We start from the raw sequence: 22,622 nt of genomic DNA, 5'->3' as shown, positions 1-22,622 counted from the left end.
AATGCCAGGTTGCCAGGGCTTCTGGGAGAAGATAATTGTCTTAGCTTGGGTTCCTCCAGAGGCTGACTCCAAAACAGGGACTCAAGCACACAGAGCTGATTGGAGAGTTGATCCGAGGAAACACAGTAGGGGAGCAGGGAAGTGAAACAGGGAAGAGAAGGCTGCCAATAAAGAGTGTGGTATCAAGCCAATCATCACTGTGGGCAATTGGCATTAATTACCCAGCACTTCCGGCCTACCACATGGGAGGGCAGTGCAGACTTAAGGGGCCAGAAAAGGCAAAGCAATACAGGTTCTGGCACATGGAAGTCAGGCTGGAATGCACTGAAGTGGTAAGGACAAGGGGACACAGGCCAAACCCTGACAGTGTCTGCTACAGTAGCCCAGGCCTCATTTGAAGTTGTGGCTACGTGTGCGCTTCTGGGGATCAGGTGGTTGTCTCACAGGCCATACTGACAAGCTGCAATTTGTCATTTTGCAAATCATTTGGCTTGAGACAAATGTGATGGTTCTCCTAAAATGGTAATTGCGTTTTCCTGGAAATCAACCCAGGTTTGTTTATGCGCCACTTGGATGTTGCAGCACATAACACATGCAGATCTTGAACATCTTGAAAAAGCAGTACAGGGACCCAGCACGAGTCTGTTCACAGACCTGCCCAGAGGACACCAAATGGTATGTTATTTCCTCCTCTCAACTGCATGTCACCAACAAAGGAACCCTACGTTCTGGAAGCAGTGCTTTTTGGAGATCTTGCAGCAGGCTACAGACGTGAGATTTCTGTCAGTGACAGGTCTGGCATCCTTTCTGCAGTGTGTCAGTGGCACGGATGAATACTCAGGATTGGGACAGTTGCTATTTTAATTTACATGCTATTGCTACCCGTTTTGGCTGGCTTACCCAGAATGCCCCAGATACCTATTTGAATGGGAAGTGTTCCATATTTGAAAGACAGACCATCTTGTGGAAATAGGTGTTTTGTCACTCTCCTGAACCGTGTGAAGTTAGGAAAATGGCTTGTGTGTCTTGTTTGTGTTACAGAATTCTGGCATTTTTTTCTCCCTGTCTTTCTTATCAGCATCTTTCTCAAGGGAGCTGGGAAAAGCCAAAAGGATCCTTTTTACCATTTTTTCAGAACCATCCAACATGAAAAATACAACCTTCTGTTACACCTTAATTATTATTTCATTTTTTTATCTTTATTAGAGTATAATTGCTTTACAATGGTGTGTTAGTTTCTGCTCTATAACGAAGTGAATCAGTTATACATATACATATGTTCTCATATCTCTTCCCTCTTGCGTCTCCCTCCCACCCTCCCTATCCCACCCCTCCAGGCGGTCACAAAGCACCGAGCTGATCTCCCTGTGCTATGCGGCTTTGAGAATTTCTTCTTTTTATTTTTCTCTTGGAATATTAATAAAATAAACAAAAGTGGTCCTTTGTCCAAGGCCCAATATGATGGTCTGATTTGCTTGAGATATTTACTCTTAGAAGCCGTATAATTTCTTTTATATCCTATTATTTTTAGAACATATTTCTATGAATTATTGAGTTATCATATTTTCCTTCATTTTTATATATGAATTTTGTTTATAGAACACTCAAATTGCCGTATATAATATACATGCATATTTAAAATGATAAAGAGAAGCATTCAAGATCTAACAAGAGTCTCATATAATTGCAGTGATGTAATATAATATAATGCAATAAAAATGCAATTTATCCCAAGGACATCTTTGGCAGAATGCAAAGGTCATTGTTTTCTGACCCTAATTTTCAAGCTACTGTCTGACATTTACATTGTATATCATTAAGAGCATACACAAGTATATCATGTCTTTTTGGGACTAATTTTACATAAATTATGTGTCTCTATGATTTCTTTGCATGATGGGGTATTCAGTCCATATTAGGAATGTCACACAGATCATCCTTCAGTCCCCTTCCCACCCCTGTCACAAGAACGCTGGAAGTAAATCAGAGTAAAGAGATCGGAGAGTTCTTCTGAGACATTCTCAAAAGAATCAACAGCAGACTCCTTCCAACAATAAGACAGACTAAGACCTTTCTCCTATTACTAACACATAGTAATGCTGTAAAGACATATCCCCAGAATTTAAATACATATATGCGCTCAGAAAAGGATAAAAGGGCAACCCCCACATGCCAGACAGGAAGAAAGGAATCATAGAGTAGTAAGGCCAAATAGATACCACAGCAGACGATGAAGATTTCACACCCAGATACAGGACCCAGAGACTGGGGACTGGGGTTCTCATACCTATATGGTACAGGAAATGAGGGTCCAGACCTTGATGATGCAGGGGAGCCATCGTCTCAGATAGCCGTTCCATCCAGGTTCTGAAAAGGGGACTGGGAGACTTGCTAGGGAAGCAACTGCGGCCCAGGGCATTTATGAGGAGGCTGGCTTCTGGGACCTCGAGTAGAAAGAAGTCATCTGCAGGAATTGAAAAACCCAGGACTGCACCCTACTCAATATTGAATTCACATTCACAGCTCCTGTATGGCAGGGGAAACCCAAGCCAAAGAACTATCATTAAAACGTATCTAAAACCTTTGACACCTCCAGAATTCCCAACTGAAACAAAAGCAAAAGCAGTCCACAGGTCCATTCTCACACCTAGTGGCTCACAGGACGCCAGGAAAAAAAAATAACCTGCTAAAGAGAAATTCACAATAAAAGATTATGGATGTATATAGAATAATGCATCCATTGTGAGGGACAGATAGAAAACTCAGCAAATAAGAGGATTAGCACCACACATTAGGTATAATAGATTAATTTTAAAGACACCATAAAATAAGTATATTTTAAATAGTTGAAGACATAAAAGAGAGAAACCAAAATGAAAGCCCAAAATAATGTGAAAAAAGACCAGAGAGATTTGCATGAGAACCAAACAGTTTCTAGTAATGAAAAATATAGGCATAGAAATTAGTCAACAGGTTAAACAGTAGTCTAGACAACGGTAAGAAGAGAATTAGTGAACTAAATGATATGTGTAAAGAAATTACCCAACATGTGGCACAGAGTCGGGGGAGGGAGAGAGAGAGAGAGGGAGAGAAAGAGAGAGAGAGAAATGGACTATGGTAGTAATTTAGAGGAAGTTCCAACATATGTCTAATCAAAGTTGCAGAATGAAAAATTAAAAGGAAATGGAGGCGAAACAATATCCTAAGAAATAATGGCAGAAAATTTTCTAGGACTAAAAAAAGACACGAATTTTTAGACTAAAAGAATATCATGTCCCAAGCAAGATAAATTAAAATAAATCCACACATAGAAAAATGTAAAACTACAGAGCATTCCTGCAGAAGAGAAAAATCTCAAAAGAAACCAGAGAGAGACAAACAAACAAATAACCTGCAAAGGAACCACACAGGTTGTAATTTAGTCACATGACCAAACCTAACTGCAAAAGGAACTGTGTGTTTGAGAAGACAAGAACGTAACTTTTGGAGACCAGATACGATCTCTACCATGTATACATGTGGCCCTCGGTATCCATGGGTTTTGCATCTTTGGATTCAACCAACTGTGGATGAAAAAAATATTTGAAGAAAAATCTTCCACAAAGTTCCAAAAAGCAAAACTTGAATTTGCGGCTCACTGGCAACTATTTACATAGCATTTAAATTTTATTTACAGCTATTTACATAATATTTGCATCATATTAGGTATTATATGTAGTCTAGAGATGATTTAAAGTATACGGGAGGATGTGCGTAGGTTATACGGAAATACTGCAGCATTTTATATAAGGTACTTGAGCAGCCGCGGATTTTGGTATCCACAGAGTTCCACTGTGGAACTAGTCCCCCACAGATACTGAGGGCTGACTTAATTATCACATTCTGAGTGTTGAGCTCAGACTTGTGGGAGAAGGGAAGAAGAAGGATGCTCTTGGGAAATGAACCTTTCCAACTATCTCCAAATCATGGGAATCACTACACAAAGCACGGGAACTTTCTTCTCCGATATTATTTTGGCTTTAGTACTGCAAGTGGTGGTGAAGGAATTCTCCCACCCAGGTTGAACATAACATGTTCTAGAAATGAATCTTGTCCAACTTAAGCTCACAGAGAAGGGTGAAAATTTGGATTTGTTTCTCAAACATCGAGCTGAGCCCCAGGCCAATGCACCAGGAGTAACCAGTGTCTGTCTCATTTGTGTGTGACACGTAACAGACTCCGCAAATGCCTATTGAATACATTCACTGATTCTTACATTCAACAAATATTTTTTGGATGGCTACACTGAGCCATTGTTCTAGATCTGCCCTGTCCAATAGGATAGCCATTAGTCACACATGGCTATTTAAATAAACTAAAATTAGAAACTCAGGTCCTCAGTCACACCAGCAACATTTCAAGTGTTCAACAGATACACGTGGCTAGTGGCTACCACATTGGACAACACAGATGTATAATATTTCCATTGTCACAGAAAGTTCTATTGGATAGTGCTGTTCTAGATGCTGGAGATACGGTAGTGAACACAATGGGCACTTCCTGTCTTCATGAAACCTAAATGCTGTGTCAGATCGTAATAAGTTTATGGAGAAAAATTAAGCAACAATGGAAAACAGAGAGCAGGAGTGGAGGAGTGGAGGAGAAGTAGTTACAATTTTAAATATGGTAGTTTGGGAAGCTCTCACTGAGAAAGTGACTGTATTAGTTAACATAATGCTAGCTGATATAACAGATAATCCCTCACATCTCAGTGGCTACACACAATAGTTTATTTCTTGCTCCAGTCAAGGGTTGTAGGGAGAGACTGTGGAATCATTAGATGGAATCTGTTCCATGTGGTCATTCAGGGCCACAGGCTAACAGAGGATCTGCCATCCACAACCCAGAGCTTCCAGAGTTGCCCTGGGCGTCACCATCAACCCAGCAGATGGGAGAAGAGAAAGAGTGTTGTTTAAGAGGTTTCTGTGGGTTTCTGTGGGTCAGGCCTGAAAATGGTGTAATCATTTTCACTGGCATTCACTTGGCCAAAACTTAACCACATGTAGGGTGACCAGCTGTACCAGTTTGCCAGTTATTGAGGGTTTTCCTGAAATATGGGGCTTCCAATGCTCAAACCAGGAAAGTTCCAGCCATACTGGGATGACTTGGTCGCCTTAGCACATATCCTTACCTAGATGCAACAGAAACTATACCATTTTCTACACTATTGAAGGGGAGCATGAATTTTGGTGGCCAGCTAATGTTACTGCCATAGTAACATTTCCCTCAAAGAACTGAGGAAGCCAGCATGCAGATCTCGGTGGAGGGGGCGGTGGGGGGGGGGGAGAGAAGAGCATTTTAGCCAGAAGGGACAGCAAATGCAGAGGCCTGAGGCAGGGTGTATCTGGCACAGAAGAGGGGAGGAAAAGCAAGGGGGCCCAGCAGGGCTGGAATAGAGTAGATGAGGTAGAGTATCCCAGAGTATTCTTTCAGGTTCCCACTGACCCACCAGCAACCCTCTTGAGATGTGACTGTTCACTTCCACCCAGTTGGCCATAATTTGTTTATGAAGAAATGATGGTAGGATGGGTGGGAGGGAGGGAGACGCAAGAGGGAAGAGATATGAGGACATATGTATATGTGTAGCTGATTCACTTTGTTATAAAGCAGAAACTAACACACCACTGTAAAGTAATTATACCCCAATAAAGATGTTAAAAAAAAAAAAAGAAATGATGGGCTTCCCTGGTGGCACAGTGATTAAGAATCAGCCTGCCAATGCAGGGGACACGGGTTCGAGCCCTGGTCCGGGAAGATCCCACATGCCGTGGAGCAACTAAGCCCGTGTGCCATAACTACTGAGCCGGTGTGCCACAACTACTGAAGCCCGTGCGCTTAGAGCCTGTGCTCCGCAACGAGAAGCCACCGCAGTGAGAAGACCGCACACCACAAAGAAGAGTAGCCCCTGCTTGCAGCAACTAGAGAAAGCCCGTGTGCAGCAACGCAGACCCAATGCAGCCAAAAATTAATTAATTTTTTAAAAAAAGGAAATGATGAAGATCTTGGCTAACTCCTTCGCTGAAATCCAGATACACAGTCTATGGCCTTTCCCTGGTTTATTAGTTTGATAGCCCTAGCAAAAAAGTTAACTGGCATGCGCTAACAAACCTTAAGTTTCAAGGCCCCTCACCTGCACAGTCTTGGAAGGGGCCCTAGCAATGTGTTCAGATGTCATGTATTTTTGCAAAATTTGCAAAAATAAGATGTTCTGACCACAGTTGGTTAAGTCCTCTGTCTCAAGTTCTTACCTCCCCTTCAAGTCTGGTGGTGGTGAAGTGGCCATGGACATTTTTGAGATCAGGCTGGGTGATTTGAGTTGGGGGTACACTCAGTTTACTCTCAGTGGGAGATATTTATGTGGTTCACAGTGACTTGGGTATATAGTTAGTTTATTGCTAGCCATCCCATTGTAAGAGTGACTCCGGAATCCTTCTGCTACCCACTGTGCCAACACATGCAGCCTTGTGACATGAAGACTCAGGTTATGATATGACTCCTGGCCGTATTGAGATATCAGCTGGACCTACAGCACCTAGTACCAGAGATATGTGAGTAGTGGGTGAGGAAGGTTTGGAAACTTTGGTAGCCTGATGTTGTAGAAGACTCTTCCCATCAACAGACACAGGTGGAGGATTCAGTTCTCACTGATGCTTAATCAAATTGGAAGTTCTCCTGGATGGACCTAGAGACTGTCATACAGAGTGAAGTAAGTCAAAGAGAGAAGCAAATGTCGTACATTAACACATATATGTGGAATCTAGAAACATGATATAGATGATCTTGTTTGCACAGCAGAAATAGCGACACAGACGTAGAGAACAAATGTATGGATACCAAGGGGGAAAGAGGGGGGTGGGATGAATTGGGAGATGGTGATTGACATATATACACCACTCCGTATAAAATAGAGAACTAATGAGAACTTACTGTATAGCACAGGGAACTCTACTCAGTGCTCTGTGGTGACCTAAATGGGAAGGAAATCCAAAAACGAGGGAATATATGTATACGTATAGCTGATTCACTTTGCTGAACAGCGGAAACTGACATAGCAGTGTAAAGCATCTATACTCCAATAAAAAATAATAAGAAGAATACATGGAAGTTCTCCTGACAGGGATATACTGGATGTGCTGGGTTGAAGAGTGTCCCCCCAAACTCATGTCTACCTGGAACCTCAGAATGTGACCCTATTTGGAAATAGTGACCTTGCAGTGTAATTAAGATGAGGTCATACTGGATTACAGTGGGCCCTAAGGCCAATGGCTGATGTCCTTATGAGAAGAGGAGAGAGGCACACAGACGCACAGAGAAGAAGGCCATGTGAAGATGGAAGCAGAGGTTGGAGTGATGCTGCCACAGGCCAAGGAATGCCAGGAGCCACGGGGAGCTGGAAGAGGCGTGGAAGGACTCTCCCCCACAAACTTCGGAAGGAGCACAGTCCCGATGACACCTCTATTTTGGACTTCTGGCCTCCGGAACTGTGAGAGAATAAACTTCTGTTGTTTTAAGCCACCCAGTGTATGGTAATTTGTTACAGTAGCTCTAGGAAATGAATACACTTAATAAATGCAATGTTTACAATTATAAGCACATAACATGTCTTTTTTCTTTTATTAATTGGAAGAAATAGAAATAGAATTCCTGTGCTTATTTCCATAAGCTTGTAGCAGTACTATAAAGGATAAGAACGCGTGTGTGAAGTTGCACGTTATATGCATCCCAGCTATCAGTCTTTTTATGACGTATTTCATTTGGCCATGATGGAAGTAAGCTGAATTATTTCTGTTATTTCTATAGAACATGATATTATAAAATTATTATCACATGAAGATGTGATCAAAGAGGATCCAGCCCAAAATGGAAGGAAAAAATATTATAAATATATTTCAGGAAGTTAATTAATACAAAATATTATCTTATTTTTATTTTTTTTTTGTTTGGGATATTTATCTTTTTTTTTTGAAATTTACAATTTGTTCCGAGTTTTGTTCTCATTCTTAGTAAATACTTATGTTTGTACCTAATTTTGTATTTGCTATTTTGTATGCTTTTTAAACCATCTTCCCTCACCAAATTCTATAAAGCTTCACGGCCCCCCAAAAATCTTGTCTGTCGTTGGGCATGAAAAACTGACTCCAGTTTTTGCATCAGCATCTGTTCACAGCATGCTCTTCAGAAATCTACCAGCAATTTAAGCCTTCTGGAAGCTTATATCCTAAGCGAACCCAGTAATCTCTAGATTTACAACTATCCTGCACAAAAAGGATTTTCATGAGGTAGTGTAAACAGCTCGAAAATTGCTTGTGCTTCTTGTGGTCTTTCAACAGCACTTTGAATGGCATCTTGGGTGGGACAAAAGTTTGGTGTTCCAGACTGTCCCATGTGTGCAGAACGTTTGGCATCCTGGCCCCCTGCCCACTAGATACCAGAAACAGGCTCTGTCTTTGACAATCAGAATCCTCCTCAAACATCACCAAATTTCCCTTAGGCTCATTGTGGGGGAGAAGTACTGTCCCCACTGAGAACCTCTGGACGGTAGATGGCCCCGAGATATTCTTTGTAAATCTCATTTTATCCAATTAAAATCAAATTAGAATTTAATGTGAGGGCAAGGCCCCCTGCTCTGTATCTCACTTATCAGGCAGACCCTCCCCAGCATTTCCAAATCAGCCCCACTCCACCACAAGTGAGGCCTGGGGAGCATCTTAAAAAGGCTCCCCATGTGACTTTGACAGCCACTGAAATTTGAGAACACTGATTCTCAAATGATGGTGACTTTGCGCCCCCAGAGGACACTTGGCAATGTCTGGAGACATTTTTGATTTTGACAACAGGGGAGCGGGTACTAATGGCATCTAGTGAGTGGAGGCCACGTTGCTGCTGAACATCCTACAGTGCACAGGACGGCCCCCCTACAGCAAAGAGGGATCCAGCTCAAAATATCAGCAGCACCAAGGTTGACAAACCCTGATCTAGACATTAGGTGGGTCCCTGAAATAGTCTATTTCAGTCCCGTTTTAATAAGTCCTATTTTAACAGCATTGAGAGACTTGAGGCCACCAGGCTCTCTGGCTTTCAACCAGCTGACTTGCCTGGGAACCATAAGTAGTGTGCCTGTGACATTCCTATCATCCCCTGAATTGTTGGGAACCCTCCGGCTCTGCTCCCCATCCCTTTCCCACATCTGTCAGGCTGCCCCAGCCCTTCTCGGGTCTGACGGGGTTGGTCTGAGCTCTCAGCGGGTCCTGGTCTTGCTTAGCCTCTCTAGGTAATTATGACACAGCCAGACTATAAGTACTCAGCGGACTGTCTTGTTGGGTGTGCAGGAACCTTACACTTCCCAGCCTCCCTTGCAGTTAGCTTGGGGGCCATATGACTGAGGACTGGCCCATGAAATGTGGATAGAAATGACACATGCCCTTTTCCTGGCGATCTTGGCTCTGGGATAGCAGGGAAGGCTTCCAGAAGAGCCCTGTGCAGTGGTCCCCAACCTTTTTGGCACCAGGGACCGGTTTCGTGGAAGACAGTTTTTCCACAGATGGGGGCGGGGGCGGCGGGGGGGAATGGTTCAGGCAGTAATGCGAGTGATGGGGAGCGGTGGGGAGCAGTGGGGAGCGGCAGACGAAGCACTCGCTTGCCCACCGCTCACCTCCTGCTGTGCGGCCCAGTTCCTAACAGACCGCGGTGGACCGGTACCAGTCTGCGGCCCAGAGGTTGGGGAGCCCTGCTGTAGAGGGAAGCCAGCAGTAGCCTTGATGCTGGCTGGTGAGCCCACCAGAGGAGGTGCTCTAGGTGGGGGCAGACTGACCCCAGGACTGAGGACTGCAAGGTGAACCCCAGACCGGGCGCCTTATGCGGGCCCAGCTGGACTTCGGGGGATACACAGCCCGTGTAAGAGCCGGGAGAGAGGATGTGGGGCCCTGAGTGGCTGAGTCCCAGTTTTTCCAGCAGCAGAGACAACAGGGTGAACAGGGGCAGAAGAACAGGGATGTTACTGCCGTTGAGGCCTGCCAGGACTTGATGAGTGTCATGAGGACATGGCAGGTCTCTGACTCCCTACCCACACCCCCATCACCTGAGGATGCTGAGTGGAGGGACTTTTCTCAGATCTTCCCCCAAATTTTTATTTCTAAAATTGTTAAACGTTAAGAAAAGCTGAAAGAATAATACAATTACCCCCTGTAAACTCTTCACCAAGAGTCCCCTAACATCGCTCCATTATTCTAACATTATTCCATTATTCTCCCCCCACCTCTCTCCTTCTCTCTCTCTCTCTCTCTCTCTCTCTCTTTCTCTCTCTCTTTCTTGCTGAAACATTTGAAAGTAAGCAGCATAATGTGCGTTATAACCCATTTCTGTCATTAGTCTTTGTGGTGGTAAATTTTATGTGTCAACCTGACTGGGCTAAGGGATGCCCGGATAGCTGGTAAAACATTAGTTCTCAATGTGTCTGTGAGGGTGTTTCTGGAAGAAATTAGCCTTTGAATCACTAGACTGAGTAAAGAAGATCCAGCTCACCAATGTGGGTGGACAGCATCCAATCCCTTGAGGGCCTGAATAGAACAAAAAGGTGGAAGAAGGGCAGGTTTTCTCTCTCTGCTGGAGGTGAGACCTCCATCTTCTCCTGCCCTCAGTGCTCGTGGTTCTCAGGCTTTCGGACTCAGAGCAGGACTTACACCGTGGCACCTCCCTGGTTCTCAGGCCTTCAGACTTGGACTGAATTCCCCCACTGTGTTTCCTGGGTCGCCAGCTCACACATGGCAGGTTGTGGGGCTTCTTGGCCTCCATAAGACCTGAACCAGTTTCTACAATCAATCTCTTATTGATCTATTTATCTTTCCTATTGGTTTCGTTTCTCTGGATAACCCTGACTAATACAGATTTTGGTACCAAAAGTAGTACTAGAGGAACAGAATTTTAAGGATGAGTTTTCTGAATTGGTTCTGGGCTTTCTGGAATTGGCTCTCTAACCTCATTAGATTTAAAGATGCTAATGACTCTATTTCCAGTAGTAAAGAGAGTGAATGTAGTTTTATCACATATTGCCAAATTCTCGTCCATAGTGGCTCTACCATTTTTCACTTTCACTCGCCATGTAGAACGCCTGTTTCTGCACAGCACTGCCAGCAAAGTGTTTTGTCAAGCTTTTGGATTTTTGCCCAGCGGATGGATGTGCAATGTGTAGTTTTAACTTGTCATGTGTGAAGTTGAGCATATTTTCTTATATTTAAGAATCATTTGTTCATATTTCTTTCTGGACTGTCTTATTTATATTTGTCCATTTTTTTTAAATTTGCTTTTGGTCTTTTTCTTCTTTAAGAGCTCTTTGTATATGTGAAGGAGATTAACCCAGAAGAGGGTTTTTTTTTTTTTTAACTGAAAAGGAGGTTTTAGAACTGGGGGAGATGAAGACATGATCAATTAAAAAGTCGAACTTGCTCTGCTAATAGACAGGAGGGAACATGAGGATGGTTAGGTCAAATACAGAAAAATAAGATCGTTTAAATTTTTTCCCCACATGAAAGTCTAGTGTGAACAGAGCTGTGATGCATTACATATGGCTGATGCTACAGAAGAATTTCAAATCCAATGGGCCTTCTCCCTGGACTTCCTAAAAGTGAGACCAGTTGCTGATATATGTAGCAAATGTGCCAACCAGCTCCTTTCTTAAGAACACAGTGATGTTGTGATCTCAAAAAGAAAACTTGGAAAGGAGACGACACGTTTCTAGCTTTTAGAGACATTAACTGGTACCACAATTAGAGGATAGCTATTTAAGTATCCCAAAAGCCATGTGTTTCATAACTAGCAGCAACGCTCTCTTGGTCCTAATTTGAATTTGGGGGGGTACGTTTAAAGTATAAAATAACAATAGAAAAATGTGGAACTCAAACTAGTCTCTAGATAAACATCTTGCAAGCAGTGATAACTTGAGGACGTTCTGAATTCAGAGTTTCAACACTGTCATGCCGCGTCTGCACGGGCATTCTGTTTGATGGGAAATAAAGGGAAGAGGAAAATAAATCAACCACCCTAAGGGAAGGCAGCTTGATCCTTCCTTCGAATCTTTGCCGTGGCTGAGGTGTTCTCCAAGAAGAGAGGCCTTGGGTGGGACAGGTCCCAGAGAGATTGATTCAAGTTCCATTCTCAACCTTAGAAAGAGACAGCAGCAGCTCTAGTGGCAGCCTGTGAAGCCGCCCTTGCAGGGGTGCTCAGGGAATGGGAGTGGCAGTTTCAATGGAGTGATGGACAAAACCCGACTGGAGTGGGATCGAAAAAGAGGCAAGTGAAGATGGCAAGTATAAACAACTCATTCTAGGGATCTGGGTGAAAAGGGGAGCAGAACATTAGGGCAGTAAGTGACATTGGACATCGAGTTGAGGGAGGTGCGTGTGTTTTAAAAGTTTTGAAGTATGTTCAGTGTGCTTGTAAGCTGGCACTGCATTCTCCTGTACAGAGGGGGAAATTGATGAGAGAAAGGCTGGGGTGAGTCCTTGAGAAGGCACGTGGGTAGGACTGGCATCCAGGCCTGCAACCCACGCAGGTGCCCAGGGCCCCATGCTCAGAAAGGCCCTGTGCTCGGTTTAGTGCCCTCTTGTCACCGTCTTGAAATTCTTGGTATTTCTTCCTTTGTAAATAGAGTCTAAAGGAGCAGAGGAACACGTGCCAGGGGTTGGAGCCTCGGCTCACACACAGTCCTGCCTTCTCCAGCTCCCTGGAAGAGGTTCTTACACACCTGCTCCCCAGCCCTTTAGTGCCCCAGGTCCCATCTGGCTTCCACCCTCCCCAGTCCCTGCCCCGCCAGCTCACTGCCCTCTGCCTGGGATGGCGGCTGGGTTGCCTTGCGGGGAGATGAGGGGGACCCGATTTCTGCTGTCTTCCTCCACTCCCAATGGGACCTGGGGACAGGGTGGTGGAGCTCAGGCTTGCACACCCCGGGGAGCTTTAGGGCAGACTGTGGCGGTGGCCGTCTTGCCCCAGGGTTGGCGTTGCCGCGGCATGTCCAGGCAGCTTAACAGGCTGCATCTTGGTGGGGACAAGCCTGTCGCCCACTGCCAATCCAGGTACTTCGTGTGCCCTGGCGCACAGGTTTAGATATCCTTAAGGGTCATCCAACTGCCTCGGATCAGGGAGACAAACCCATGGGGAGCTGGGCTGGACTTCCGCAGAGCTCACCCCAATCTCAGTGCAGTGGGTCTGCATGGAGGCTAGTGGGAGGGGAAACCCGGCAGCCAACAGGCCCAAGTGTGTGCAGTAAAATTTATGCTAATAATTTAAACCTTTGACCCTTTTCTTTACCTGGAATGACACTGAACAGCAAATAAAAGTGCCATGACAAGTTGAGAGAGAGACTGAGGAAGAAAGGAAAAGGCTTTATACTCGAGTACCTTTGCCCCTGCTTTTCAAACAAGGTGGCCCATATTTTCATTTTGAACCGGTCCCCACAAATTTTGTATTGAATACCTACTCTATGCCAGCCACTGTGCTAGATATTTTTTACATCAATGACCTCATCTGATTCTCCTGGTAATTCTGCCCTAATGACACTGTTCTTAGAGCTGAGGAAGAACATCCTTGAGTGAGCTCGATGCTTAAGGAGGGACAGGACCTCAGGTCTGTCCTTTTCCCGGGAAGGACCTTGAAATTCTCCAGCCAGCAGAAGTGAAGCAGTATCTTGCCTTGAGCCTTTATCTTAATATCAGCTCTTATCAATTTTAGTAGCCACCTACTAATCCCTAAGGCGCTCTGTTTGTAAATCTTCCCTTTAAAAATGTATAAGGGCTCAGATTTTTGGAGAAGCATGGGGGCTTTTGCAGGTGGGATGGTGTGCAAGATACAGAATGTTAGATGTCTGGAGTCGGAAGAGGATGGGCAAGATGGCTTTATCTGCCCTCCCTTCTCTCCAGTGGAGTGCTGGCAAATGTTGAACAACCAGCTCTTAGTAAAAATTAAAAACCTGATTTATAGCCTTTGCCAGTTTCCATGGTATAAATCCTCCCACCATGGCTGATTTCAAGCTACCAAGGTGAAGACGAGCTAGAGAGGGACGCGCAGCAGGCAACACAGCATCATATACTATTTCCATCGTACAGACGCGAGACATTAAGAAACCCTTAGGAGCATAGATAATATAAAGTATAATCAAATGAGTAGTCAATGATGAGCACTGAGTGTTTAGTACCTTTGTTTTTAATATAATTTATGAAATTGTATGTTTATTCAATTTAATTTTAAATAATGGCTGTTTCAATTCCTAAAAATTGAACAATTGGCTCTCGTGAGCCAGTGTGCGCTGGTATAAGCAGTGTGGGCAGATGTGAGTTGGTATGAACCAGTACAAGCCAGCTGCAGCACATCACTGCTTTAGGGGAGCCAAGCCAGGGAGTGGGGGTGAGATGTGTTTATGCAAGCTCCTGGTGGCTGGGTGCCCAAGGAGGTAGGATACGGGGATCCCCGTGTCAGAGCTTTAGCCGTGGACCTGTCCCACTTACTCCCATTGTATGCACTTTCCTTTCCAGTTGCTCTGAAGCGCTTGCTCGATCTCTCTGGTCCCTTTCTCCAGCTTCTTCCCAGCTGTCCCCACCCCAGCTCAGAGGGAACCACTTCTGCCCTGCCCACAGCTGGAGGGGCTTCACAGCCCCACCTCCAAGGAGAGCCCTGGGCCTGATCCTGGGGCTGAAGAAAGCCTCCCTTCCCTTGGGTCAGTTTTCTTTCTTGCTGTGCACATCCCAGGGCAGAGATGGAACCCCAGAGTGGGAAGGGCCGTGGGAAGCTGCTGGGTGCCTGCCCATTTTACAGATCTGGAAATGGAGCCCTAGAGAATGCAAGGGGCTTGCTCCCAGTGCACTGCACACCTGTGGACCGTGAGGATCTTGGGCAAGCTGCGCATCTTCTCCCCCATGCAGTCAATACAGGTTTTGAGGGTCAGTTCTGCACCAGGCACCATGCCAGGTGCTGGAGACTCACCAGTGACAAGCCTGTTATGGGGCCCGTGTAGGGGGCAAGGAGCAGGTTCAAACCAACCCAGGTCTGCCTCTTGACTGTGCCATTTAGAAGCCGCGTGACAAGTCACTTCAGCTCTCTGAGCCTCGGTTTCCTCTTTTCCTACGTGGACAATGTAGCACTTTTCTTGGGGGGTTGTTGTAAGACTTTAACAGGGTGATGTAAGTGTCTGGCCTGGAGTAAGAGTTTACCGTGTGAAGAGAGGAGGGGCACCTGTGAGACCACGTGGTAGCTGCTGCAGTTTGCCCAGTATCCTGGGCTACCCTGAAGGATGTGGGGTGGAAGTGCGAGATCCCACTCTCCCTGCTCTGCCTGCATGGACCAGACAGCATGTGCTCCCAGCGCCCCAGGGGCCCTAGGTGGGCAGACCTCCTTCTGCCTAACCCTGGACCCAGTCATCTTATCTCTGGAGCAGGGCCTGGCACTGGCCATGTTCCTGGAGGCCCTGCCCATTCCCCTCTACCACACAGTACCTCCTAGGGGTCTCCCGCCACATGCTTCCCTAGCGACGGGCAGCCTGGGTGGAGTCTGCTTGACCTTTGTCCTTAACTCCCTCGATGTGGCCCGGCAGGGTGGTCACTAGTTCTGTCCAACTAGGGAAGCCAGCGGCCCCAGTGCTGAGCATGAACACCATGGGCCCTCTGCCTGCCCTGTCGCCAGGCCTGGATCTCCCAGGGAAGATGACCAAGCCCACAAGTACCGCACCTGCACTGTGGCCAGTACTTCCTGAAGCTCAGCATTTAGGAGAAGCACATCCAGTCCTACACACACGAGAGGTCATTCCTGTGTGCCACCTGTGGCATTGATTTTGTAACCCCAAGCAACCTATATAAGCACAGGCAGATCCAGACACACCTCAGCACCTCCAGCTGTCCTGAGTCTGATGGGGACAGGGTAGCCTCCCGGAGGAGGGAGACAGGCTGAAGAGACACTCAGAATGGAGGAAGGTTGATGGGGCATCAGAGGGACCTCCTTCTCCGGGCACCCAGGGTGGTGGGCAGTGTCCAGTGTCCACCACGCATCTGCCCCTTGCTGCTAGGAGCCTAGACCTGAAATCAGAAGCTGTTACCTGTCCAGGCCCACATGTAGGGACTGCCAACAGGGAACCCCTTTGGACTCTAAAACGTGGCTTCCCCTGGGTTCCTCCTGGCATAAGATGCCAGAGTAGACATCGCTGATTGCCTCTAAGCCTTGGCGGTGGCAGTGACAGCAGACAATATCCCTGGAGAAGTCCTGGGACAGACACCAAGGCATCAGAGGGCAGGCTGAGAAAGAGAGAGGGCGCAGACTCAGGCTACCTGCCCCACTCCAGCAGCGCAGAGTGGCTGCTGACCCCCTCCAGCACCCTGTGCCTGCAAGGGCTCCTTCCATTTTGATATCCAGGCTCTGGAGCCCAGTGGAGGAAGTGCACTGCCCTCTGCTCGGCCCTTCCACCTGCACTCCTCTGGCCAAGTCTTCTTTCACTCCGTTTCCATTCAGTTCTCCACCCCCACGGAGTGCATATGTCATCAGGAGCAACTTGCTGCTCTTCACCAACGGCAGCACCACACGATGCACCCTTGGAGTCCTTTGGTGTCTCCTTAGCTTCTTCTTGGGTTGTCCTGAGGCATGCAAGGCTGAGGGCAAAGGAACCCCCGTTTCATTCTGTGGCTACCAGGCAGTGTCTCAAGACCCCAGATGGCAGTGGCTCCCTGCTAGCCACCTAGCCGTGGCTTCCTGGGGGTCCTTGCTTCTCTGGAAGACAATGCCTGTTCCCCAAATTACCTCCTCAGGTTACCTCAGAGAGAGACCCACTCACCACTGCCAGGATTCTCTCTGTGGGAGAGGGTGGCCCAAGGAATGGGCATCCTTTCTTGGGCCAGGGATGGAGGCCAGTTTCATGGACATGTGACCTGTGTGGTCACACAGGACTCTGGCCTCAGAAGGGCACCATGCTGGGCTTAATGTTCTGCTGGTGGTGTCTTGACATTTTTAATAATTTTCGAATAAGGGACCCTGCATTTTTATGCTGCACTGGGCCTCCCAAATTGTGTAGCTGGTCCTGCAAGTGGGGATGGTAACCAGTGCACAAGTGAAGGGTCAGCCTTAGCTAAGAACGGACAGTTTGTCCATAGTGGAGGGGAGGCACAATCAAGGTAGGTTGGTGGATGTATCGGTGGTGGGAACCTGAGGGGCTTCTCTCTCACTGCTTCTGCCTTTCCAGTGGAATAAGAAACAGGGTCATCAGCTACTACCCAAGGCAATCTACAGATTCAATGCAATCCCTATCAAATTACCAATGGCATTTTTCACAGATCTGGAACAAGAAATTTTTTAATTTGTATGAAATACAAAATACCCCAAATAGCCAAAACAGTCTTGAGAAAGAAGAACGATGCTGGAGGAATCACACTCCCTGACTTCAGACTATACTACAAAGCTACAGTAATCAAAACAGTATATGGCACAAAAAGAGACACATAGATCCATGCAGCAGGATAGAAAGCTCAGAAATAAACCCACACATATACAATGGAGAAAAGACAGTTACGTCAATAAGTGATGCTGGGAAAAACTGGACAGCTACCACGTAAAAAGAATGAAATTAGAACATTCTCTAATACCATATACAAAAATAAACTCAAAATGGATTAAAGACATAAATGTAAGACCAGATACTATAAAACTCCTAGAGGAAAACATAAGCAGGACACTCTTTGACATAAATCGCAGCGATATTTTTTGGATCCGTCTCCTAGAGTAATGGAAGCATAAGCAAAAATAAACAAATGGGACTTAAGAAACAAGGTCGTCAGGTGTAAGGAAGAGAGAGAATTGTTTGTGGTTTGAAGAAACAAGATATGGTGTGAAATAGTAATCTGTGAGAGTGGGCTGACTTGGTCCTTCCCAACGTCTGGGACGATTCATGGACCCCTCAGGGGCACTGTGTTTAGAGGGTCTGAGAGGGTCAACTGGCCAGGAGGAACTTCCATTCCACCCAATAGACAGGCTGCTGGAGCCAACCTTGACAGTGTTGTCCAGTCTGGGGAAAGAGCTTCAAAAACAGTCCCACCTGATTGAGGTGAGAGCTGATCAAGCTGTCTCAATGGCCCCCACCAGTCCCTGAATGGGAACACAGGATGGTCTGAACTGCAGGTAGCCAAAGATAAACCACTGAAACTGCTCTTATAAAGGATGCTAATGACCTCCATGTTGCTAAATCCCATGGCCAGTTCTTAGCCCTCATCCTGCTTAACCCATCAGTAGTCGTGACACAGTTGACCACCATCTTTCCCCTAAATTCTTATTTTGTCGCTGAGACACCACCCTCTTTTGGTTTGCCTTTTCCTTACTGGATTCTCCTTCTCACTCTCCTTTCCTCTAGTACTTCCTTACCTTCCCGACCTCTAAGTTTTGGAGCACCCCAGGCTTGATCTTCATGTCTTTTCTCATTTCTTTCACTTCCTAGTTATTTTTATCCAAGCCCACAGCCTAAAACACCTGTATACTGATATCTCCCAAATTTGTAACTCTAGCTCAGACCTCTCTTCTAAACTCCACATTTGTATGTCCACCTGTCTACTGGACATCTTGACTAGGAGGTCTAATACACATCTCAACTTAAATGAGCCTGAAATGGAGCTACTGTTATTTTTCTCAAACCTTCTGTCGTAAAGACTTCTCCCTCTTAATGAACACCCGAAGCTCTGCCACGGCTGCCTCCCAGAAAGAAGGCTTCTTCCTCCACCACCCATCCCCCAGACCAATTTTGCATGGAGCCCACTCCCTTCCGTCTTAAATCCTGATTGGCAGAGCCTTGTGCCTGCTCCCCAGCTGCACTGGAGGCTAGGAGCATGAATTCTGACTTGTATCTTGAGGAAGGTAATTTTCCAAAACTAGGAAGGGTTTTCAAAAGATGCTGAGTAGTCACAACTTATAATTTCCTCATATTTTATGAGGAAATCTGAATACAAACTCTTTTGAGAGTTTTTAAATATTCACCTAATATTTTACACCTGAAATCTACTACATCCAAACCAATAGCCTTCTTTTTATATCCCCAGCAACTTGCCTTCATCAAGCCTATCCAATAACTCTCAGGCTTTTTATAGTCTTTCTTCCATCAATTTAGGTCATCTCTAATTAGATTACAGAATTCTAATGACAGCTACAAGCATAAACAGGTTTGGGGACAAATTCAGCTCACTCTTTGCTCAATATACAACTCAACCAGTGGGAACATCTGGCATCTTAGAGAGTAGCCTTCTAGCTCTGAGCAGTTTCAGGTCCTGGCATCAGTATTATTTCCAGTGGAGAGCATTGGTTAATCAGGTGAATCAAGTAAGCAGAGATGGGTTGAGAGCTTCTGCGTGCTTTACTTATTACTATTACGGGAGTGATTACTTTACATTTACTGTCTATCTGGATTCCCCCCCCCCCACTTCTTTTTCTTTTTGGCCACGCTGTGCGGCGTGCAGGATCTTAGTTCCCTGACCAGGGATCGAACCTGTGCCCCCTGCACTGGGAGTGCGGAGTCTTTTTTTGGCTGTGTTGGGTCTTCGTTGCTGCGTACGGGCTTTCTCTAGTAGCCCCCGTGTGAGCGGGGGCTACTCTTTGTTGCGGTGCGCAGGCTTCTCATTGTGGTGGCTTCTCTTGTTGCGGAGCATGGGCTCTAGGTGCCTGGGCTTCAGTAGTTGTATCACGCGGGCTCAGTAGTTGTGGCACGTGGGCCCTAGGGTGCGTGGGTAGTTGTGATTCGCAGGCTCTAGAGCGCAGGCTCAGTGGTTGTGGCGCACGGGCTTAGTTGCTCCACGGCATGTGGGATCTTCCCGGACCAGGGCTCGAACCCCGTGTGCCCTGCATTGGCAGGTGGATTCTTAACCACTGCACCACCAGGGAAGTCTCTGGATTCCCTTTTGATGTTGAATACTTTGAGCTCTCATGTGTTCCCTGCCCCATACTCAAGGAAAGGCTGGTTCTTTTCTCCTTCAGAGCCCTTTGCTGACACATCAGTCTATTGCCTCCTGGAGGAATAATGTGTACTTCCAGCCTGATTCTGAAACAATCTGATTGCAGGGAGAAATAAATCGTATATACATACATACTTATTTGTTTGTTTGTTTGTTTATCAACTAACAAGGACAGTTTTGAGTGTGAATAAAGGGGGCACTATTAAACGTTAGGGTGGGGCAACAGGTGTAAAAACTGAGATGTTTGTCTTGGTAAAGTGGAACATCTGATAACCCTGGTACATAAATGCTCATGCAATGGCAGTCTTCTCCAAAGCTCACAGAGAGGCTTGTAGGGATTGTCAACATGGTAAGATTTGCTTATTGTATGTCATATGGAGGATGCAGTGACTTTAGGGATTGAGATCAACCGTTTTATCTGTGGTACAGCGGCATTGCAGAAGGATAGACTGCTTGGGATATACACACAGGGATAATATGATCCTATCTGGTAAGGTTCTGACCCATGCCTGGAAAACCAACATCTGCTTCTGGTTCCAAACCAGTGAGTTCTGGTATGTACTTAGACTGTGCCAACTCAGAGAGTTTGAGGGTGATGGATACCACTTTGTTTATACTTGAAAATACCGTACCCTGCAATTGCATTGTGTATTGTATAACTCCAAGATTGATGAGGTGTACCTGGACCAATGGTTTGAGTCTTCCCAGCCCAGGTGCCAGACTATATGAATGAGTGAGCTTTCAGATGATTTCAACCCCAGCCATAGGCATCCTTCTGAGAGATCCTGGGCCAAAACCTGCCCAGCCAACCAATCTCAAGTTCCTGACCCATAGAAACTATGAGAAATAATAAATTATTGTTATTGTTTGAAGCCACTAAGTTTATGGGGAGATTTCTTAGGCATTAATGAATAACTAGAACAAGTACCTATGTGCTGTCTCAACAGAGTGTCCAACAATCAATAGATTTCATGAATTAGAACTTCAAGGGAGAGCTCAATGCTGAAAACAATAATTTGGGGGAGAATCTGAATATATATAATGGTTAAAAGGACTGAAGATGAAACCAGAGGCCAGTGCTCACATGAAAAAGGTCAAGGAGGGATAGTCGGAGAGTTAAGCCTTGGTTTCCCAAACCCCACTTTCTCATGGCTCTCCTCTAGCTCAATGGCCATTGTTTCTCAGGGTCTTTGCTGCTTTCCCCTCATTTCTCTGGCCTCTAAACTTTGGAGTCCCAAGCTGCTTCTCTCCTATACATATTACGTAGACAGTCTTATCTAAACTCATGACTAAATATGATCCTTGTGCTGGTGACTCCTCACTTTGATTGTCCAGATATAACCTCTGTTTTTCACTCCAGACACATGTATCCAACTGCCTGCTATACGTCTCCATTTGGAATTCTACTAGGAATCTCAAACTCAACATATCCAATACCAAACTCTCAACTTCCTCCAAAACATGCTCCTTTTTCAGTCTTCCCCATCTCAGTAAATAATGAATCCATCATTTAGATGGCTCAGGAAAAATTTGGAGTCATGTTTGAATTCCTCCATTTGTTTCACATATTTGGTCCATCCACAAATCCTTTTGGTTCTACCTTCAACATACACCCAGAAACCACCCACTTCTCACTATTTTCACAACTTCCTCCCTAGTCCAAGTCACCATTGACTCACACCTGGTAGATGACAGTGATGAAGAGAGATAGTGAGTGGTACAGCCAGAAGATAATGATTCAAAACAGGAAGTTTATTTTGTATGTTTTTATTAAATTAAACCCTTTATTTAAGATAATTGTAGATTCCCATGTAGTTAAGAAATAACACAGAGAAAAAAAAAGAAATAACACAGAGAGATCCAGTGTTTCCCCAAAGGGTAGCATCTTGCAAAACTATAGTACGATATCACAACAAGGATATGGACACTGATATGGTCAAGGTACTGAACATTTCCATCACCACAGCGATACGTCTATTGCCCTTTAATAACCACATGCACCTATCTTTCACCCCTCCACCCCATCCATAACCACTGGCAACCATTACTCATTTCTCCATTTCTAAAACCTTGTCAGTTCAAAAACGTTATATAAATATTATCATACAGCTTGTAATCTTTAGGGATTGGCTTTTTTCACTCAGCATAATTCCCTGGAGATTCATCCGAACCTTTTTGTATGTGTCTCAATAGTTTGTTCCTTTTTGTTGCTGAATAGTACTGTAGCTTGTTTAAGCATTCATCTGTGGTAGGGCATCTCGTTTTCAGTTTGAGGCTGTTATGAATAAAGCAGCTATGGACATTCATGTACAGGTTTTTTTGTGAACATAAGTTTTCATTTTTCTGGGATAAATGCCCAACAGTACAATTGCTGAATCATTTGATAGTTGCATGTTTCATTTTTAAAAAATAATTGCAAAACTATTTTCCAGTGTAGCTGTGCCATTTTACATTCCCATCAATAATTTGTGAGTCATCGAGTTTCTATGCATCCTTGCCAGCATTTGGTGTTGTCACTGTTTTTTATATTAGTCGTTCTGATAAGTGTAGTGATAGCTCATTGTGGTTTTTATTTGCATTTTCTTTAGTTGTTCACGATGTTGAACACCTTTTCTTGTGTTTATTTGC

This window comes from Grampus griseus (assembly GCF_964374135.1).
Source record: "Grampus griseus genome assembly, chromosome: X".
NCBI classification, from domain to species: Eukaryota; Metazoa; Chordata; class Mammalia; order Artiodactyla; family Delphinidae; genus Grampus; species Grampus griseus.
This window is presented reverse-complemented; position numbering follows the sequence as displayed.